At 41.7% G+C, this 6,000-nt stretch overlaps 1 protein-coding gene across 2 annotated transcripts in view; it reads right to left on the bottom strand.

Moving 5' to 3' along the window:
* Positions 1-1,091: 1,091 nt before the first annotated feature.
* Positions 1,092-6,000, bottom strand: part of LOC124711249 (dentin sialophosphoprotein-like) — a 99,024-nt gene continuing 94,115 nt past the window's right edge. For both annotated transcript variants that reach the window (XR_007005447.1, XM_047241219.1), the window contains exon 5: positions 1,092-1,376. The gene's annotated coding sequence lies outside the window, so the exon portion shown is untranslated. The remainder of the gene's footprint in view (positions 1,377-6,000) is intronic.

The raw sequence follows: 6,000 nt of genomic DNA, 5'->3' as shown, positions 1-6,000 counted from the left end.
ATTCATTTAACATGGCACGCAGACATTTAAAGCTTAGTTCTTATAGAGGTGGCGTACCCAATACTGGCTTTGGAAGATTAAGGAAAATTCTACACCGCTGGGTTTTGGCAGCCTCCATGTGGTCTCCTTGTGAGTGAGAAGTGTGCGAATGACTTGTACCATGGATACACCTACTGGCGAATATGTGAACCGGCTGACTCCAAGGTAGACTGCTAATGTCGTCATATAAGTTAAAAATCTACCACAAGTTCGTATCTCCATTCATGTTGAAAGTGTAATCTTGCAAAATGGGTTGAATACTTTTGATACACACCTTTTTTTCCTCTCTGTTATTCAGTTTAAATACAAGAAATCTCTCGGAAAAAATATGGACAGCATCTAGTAAATTACAAATAAATATTTCACTTGTTCTGCTGAAAATAAACGTCGTCGATACACTGTAATGATAGAGAACAGTTCACCTGTTAAGACAGTTCTGAGAACCACGTAGCACGGACGCTGAACAGTCGTTCCTTCTTTAGTATGTCGTGCCTTGGCTTCGTTGGAGATGGGTTTTTCATTTTACGCCTGAGAGACAATAACCTTACTTTTCAAATGCCAACAATATTTACGATATTTTTTAGTTTCATGATACAAACTCATATTTAAAGGAAGGGAGGAGGATTAGGACTTCCTCTAACAATAATCTAATTAGAGACAAAGCACAAGTTTAGATTGTTTCAAGGATGGGGAAGGAAATGGCCATCCCTGTCAGAGGAACAAGTCAGACATTTACCTGGAGCGATTCAGGGAAATCACGTTAAACCTAAATGTGAATGGCTGTACGTGGATTTGAACCCTAGAATCAAATGATCAATTAATTTTTGTTTTGTTGCAATAAGTATAGCTATACTGATCCTGATAGCAAAATTATAATAGTTTAGTAAGAAAAAATATTTAGTTCTTATCTTTCCTAGAAGCAAGAGTAGAATGTGGACTTCGTAGAGTGAAGATGTGGCATTTCTATAACAAACTGCGAACCTGACTCTCGTACAGTATGTTTTCTAGACAGCAGTTAAACGACAGGGATGATAAAATAAAAGAGCATTGGGTATCGGTCCATCAATTTTTTTCCCATTTATCACATTTATTTTAAAAAAATACACAATTTTCGATTTTTCGAATGTAATGTTCGTCACATCAGAAAACACTATTTGGGCGTTCATACGCAAGTTGTGTAACGGGGACACTATGTTGAGACACCTATTACGTAAACGAAGTTTCACATGGTCTTGTGATAGAACGAAAACCCTTTTTAGGACGTTTTCACGGATCTCAGTAAACTGATTCCGTTTATTGTCTGCAGCCGACGGATGATACAGATAGAAGTCTCTCACCTGTAACAGAGAAGGCTGGATCAGACTCAGTTGTGGTTCATACCACCGAAGTCATACATTGCATGATATAAGATCAATGTACTTCATGTGACTTAGAGAGTTTGGAAAACGTACAGTTGGGTAAATAGGGACGTGATTAACAGTGACTTGTTTAAAAGCACTGGAAGAAAAACCGGTTCACGTTTGAAATTTTTATGTGCAATAAGTATCAGGGTTTTCAATAACAGTGATTCATATGATTAACCATGAGGTGGTTCTTGTGCGCTTAATACACCTAGAATAACCTAAAAGACTAGTTCAGCTAATTTTCCCAGAAACAAATGTTATAATTTCTCTGGCTGAAAAAACAAAACTAAATTATAAAATGGCTCTTATCACTATGGGACTTGACTTCTGAGGTCATCAGTCCCCTAGAACTTAGGACTACTTAAACCTAACTAACCTAAGGACATCACACACATCCATTCCCGAAGCAGGATTCGAACCTGCGACCGTAGTGGTCGCGCGATTCCAGACTGTAGCGCCTAGAACCGCTCGGACACCCGGCCGGCTAAAACTAAATTAAAAGAATCGTGCTATTTGAAGAAACATCAATGCAACTAGCGTTTACAGAATCTGCAAGAAAGATTTTACCGGCTGAGCTGTCAAAATCCTTAGAAACTTTTGTTCTGCATAGTATCAGTCAAGGGAATAGGGCCATCTGTCCATGCTGAATTCTGCCTTCAGAAACTACGCCACGTAAGATTATCAAATTGCAGTTCCTACTTTTGAATGTACCACAAGCGCCTAAACGATAACTACGGAAATGAAAAAGCATAGAGGTAGGAACAGTGCAAATCGCTCGCTAGAATTACGACCACAATCGTTGATGCGGACCCCGTTAGATTCTGTAGTAAATAAGTGAATACGTACAGGGACTGGCGCCTATTCTGGCATCAGTTTACCGTAACTGGCAGGAATAACGAAGTGTACCACATTGTATGTCACTCCAACCTAGGAGGGCTTTGCGGAAAGTAAAGTCTATTAGCCAACAAATAAATACTTAGATAGTTAAAACAAATTTAAAAGATCTTAACACTATATCGCTGCATTACTACTTTATATCAGTAGCAGTCAGATTTATACAAGCAACCAGTTCGACTACGGGCCGTTAAAATTGCTACACCACGAAGATGTGCTACGGACGCGAAATTTAACCGACAGGAAGAAGATACCGTGATATGCAAATGATTAGCTTTTCAGAGCATTCAAGCAAGGCTGGCGCCGATGGCGACACCTACAACGTGCTGACATGAGGAAAGTTTCCTACCGATTTCTCATACACAAACAGCAGTTGACCGGCGTTGCCTGGTGAAACGTTGTTGTGATGCCTCGTGTAAGGAGGAGAAATGCGTACCATCACGTTTCCGACTTTGATAAAGGTAGTCGGATTGTATCCTATCACGCAGGATAGGTCGAGATCCAATGGCTGTTAGCAGAATATGGAATCGGTGGGTTCAGGAGGCTAATACGGAACGCCGTGCTGGATCCCAATGGTCTCGTATCACTAGCAGTCGAGATGACAGGCATCTTATCCACATGGCTGTAACGGGTTGTGCAGCCACGTCTCGATCCCTGAGTCAACAGATGGGGACGTTTGCAAGATAACAACCATCTGCACGAACGGTTCGACGACGTTTGCAGCAGCATGGACTATCAGCTCGGAGACCATGGCTGCCGTTAACCTTGACGCTACATCACGGACAGGAGCGCCTGAGATGATATACTGAACGACGAACCTGGGTGCACGAATGGCAAAACGTCATTTTTTCGGATGAATCCAAGTTCTGTTTACAGCATCGTGATGCTTGCATCCGTGTTTGGCATCATCGGAGTGAACGCACATTGGAAGCGTGTATTCGCCATCGCCATACTGGCGTATCACCCGGCGTGATGGTATGGGGTGCCATTGGTTACACGTCTCGGTCACATCAAATTCGCATTGACGGCACTTTGAACAGTGGAAGTTACATTTCAGATGTGTTACGACCCGTGGCTTTACCCTTCATTCGATCCCTGCGAAACCCTACATTTCAGCAAGATAATGCACGACCGCTTGCTGCAGATCCTGTACGGGCCTTTCTGGGTACATAAAATGTTCGACTGCTGCCCTGGCCAGCACATTCTCCAGATCTCTCACCAATTGAAAACGTCTGGTCAATGGTGGCCGAGCAACTGGCTCGTCACAATACGCCAGTCACTACTCTTGATGAACTGTGGTATCGTGTTGAAGCTGCATGGGCAGCTGTACCTGTACACGCCATTCAAGCTCTGTTTGACTCAATGCCCAGGCGTATCAAGGTCGTTATTACGGGCAGAGGTGGTTGTTCTGGATACTGATTTCTCAGGATCTATGCACCCAAACTGCGTGAAAATGTAATCACATGTCAGTTCTAGTATAATATATTTGTGCAATGAATACCCGTTTATCATCTGCATTTCTTCTTGGTGTAGCAATTTTAATGGCCAGTAGTGTAAATGTCAAGCCACAGGTGTTTAACAAAACGCGTCGCTTGTTTTGAATGACTCCTTCCAGTTTACTTAATATGTCACAACAGGCTTCAGAAGTGACTGTACTTTTACATTTCGTTCTATCCACAATGAAGATTCCTTTAGCATACTAAAGAAACAACAGCTATAAGCCATGTGGCTGGCGGAGGTGGTCATGTTTTTGTTTTGTTTGTTGGACTCTAAGATATGACTTTACACCATTATCTGCCGCCCTGTCTCGCGTCATCAGAGAAAACCGATGTCTCACCGCAATTGCTTGCTGACTACAGACAGACGGCCGCATATCTCATCATCACCATTGGCCTAACATTATTACGCTAAAGGTACTCACTGTACACACTCCGTCTGTATACGACACAAATTTCACGACGAATGTGGATTTCTTTTCAATTTTTTGAGCCATTGGTTTCCTCACTGGTTTGATGCGCCCCGCCACGAATTCCTATCTTGTGCCAACCTCTTCATCTTAGAGTAACACTTGCTACACACGACCTCATTTATTTGCTGGATGTTTTCCAATCTTAGTCTTCCTCTACAGTTTTCGCCCTCTACAGCCTCTAATACCAAGGAAATCATTCCCTGATGTCTTAACAGATGTCCTATCATCCTGACGCTCCCTCTTGTCACCGTTTTCCACATATTCTTTTCTTCTCCAATTCTACGCAGAACCTTCTCATTCTTTACCTTACCCGTCCGCCAAATTTTCAACATTCGTTGACGCTTCGATTCTAGATATGTTTGAGTTTTCTTACAATCCATGTTTCACTAACATACAATGCTGTGTTCCAAACGCACATTCTCAAAAATTTCTTCCTCAAATTAAGGTTCAAATGGCTCTGAGCACTATGGGACTTAACATCTGAGGTCATCAGTCCCCTAGAACTTAAAACTACTTAAACCTAACTAACCTAAGGACACCACACACATCCATGCCCGAGGCAGGATTCGAACCTGCGATCGTAGCGGTCGTGCGGTTCCAGACTGCCGCGCCTAGAACCGCTCGGTCACTCCGGCCGGCTCAAATTAAGGCCTACGTTTGATATTAATAGAATTCTCTTGGCCAGGAATGCCCTTTTTGCCAGTGCTAGACTGCTCTCGATGTCCTCCTTGCTCCGTCCGTCATTGGTTATTTATCTGCCTTCATCTACTTCGTGACTGTCAGTCCTGATGTTAAGTTTCTCGCTATTCTCTTTTCTGGTACTTCTCATTACTTTCGTCTTTCTTTTATTTACTCTCAGTCCACTTTATGTTTATCATTAGGTTGTTCATTGAAATCAGCAGATCATGTAATTATTCTTTACTTTCACTCAGGATAGCAACGTCATCAGCAAATCGTATCACTGATATCCTTTAACCTTGAATTTTAATTCCACCCCTGATTCTTTCTTTTATTTCCATCATTGCTTCTTCTATGTCCAGAGTGAACAGTAAGGGTCTTGGTTCTTGCATGTATTAACCGTTCTCCCTTTAGCTTACCTCTATACACTTTCTATACACCAACGTGAAGAGTCGTTTTGTTCCCATTTCCTCAAATAATTTTAGAAATTCTGATGGAATGTTATCTATCCCTTCTGCCTTATTTGATCTTAAGTCCTCCAGAGGTCTCTTAAGTTCCGATTCTAATACTGGATCCCCTATTTTTTCTAAATCGACTCTTGTTTCTCCTTCTATCACGTCAGACAAACCTTCTCTCTCATAGAGGTCGTCAATGTAATCTTTCCACCTATCCACTCTCTCCTCTTCATTTAACGGTGGAATTCCCGTTGCACTCTTAAAGTTGACACCATTGCTTTTAATTTCACCAAAGGTTATTTTGACTTAGATATACTGAGTCAGTCCTCCCAACGAACATTTCTTTTTCGGTTCCTTCACATTTTTTCATGCAGCCGTTCCGTCTTAGCTTCCTTGCACTTCCTATTTGTTTCATTCCTCAACGATTTCTATTTCTGTTCTCCTGAACTTCTTTGAAAATTTTTATTCTTCCTTCTTTCATTGATCAACTGAAGTATTTCTTCTATTACCCATGGTTTCTTGGTGGCTACTTTCTTTGCACCTATGCTTTTCTTTCCAACTT

Source organism: Schistocerca piceifrons, chromosome 8 (genome assembly GCF_021461385.2).
Source record: "Schistocerca piceifrons isolate TAMUIC-IGC-003096 chromosome 8, iqSchPice1.1, whole genome shotgun sequence".
Taxonomy (NCBI): Eukaryota; Metazoa; Arthropoda; class Insecta; order Orthoptera; family Acrididae; genus Schistocerca; species Schistocerca piceifrons.
Note: the sequence above shows the minus strand (reverse complement) of the source record. Positions and strands in the feature narration are given on the sequence as shown.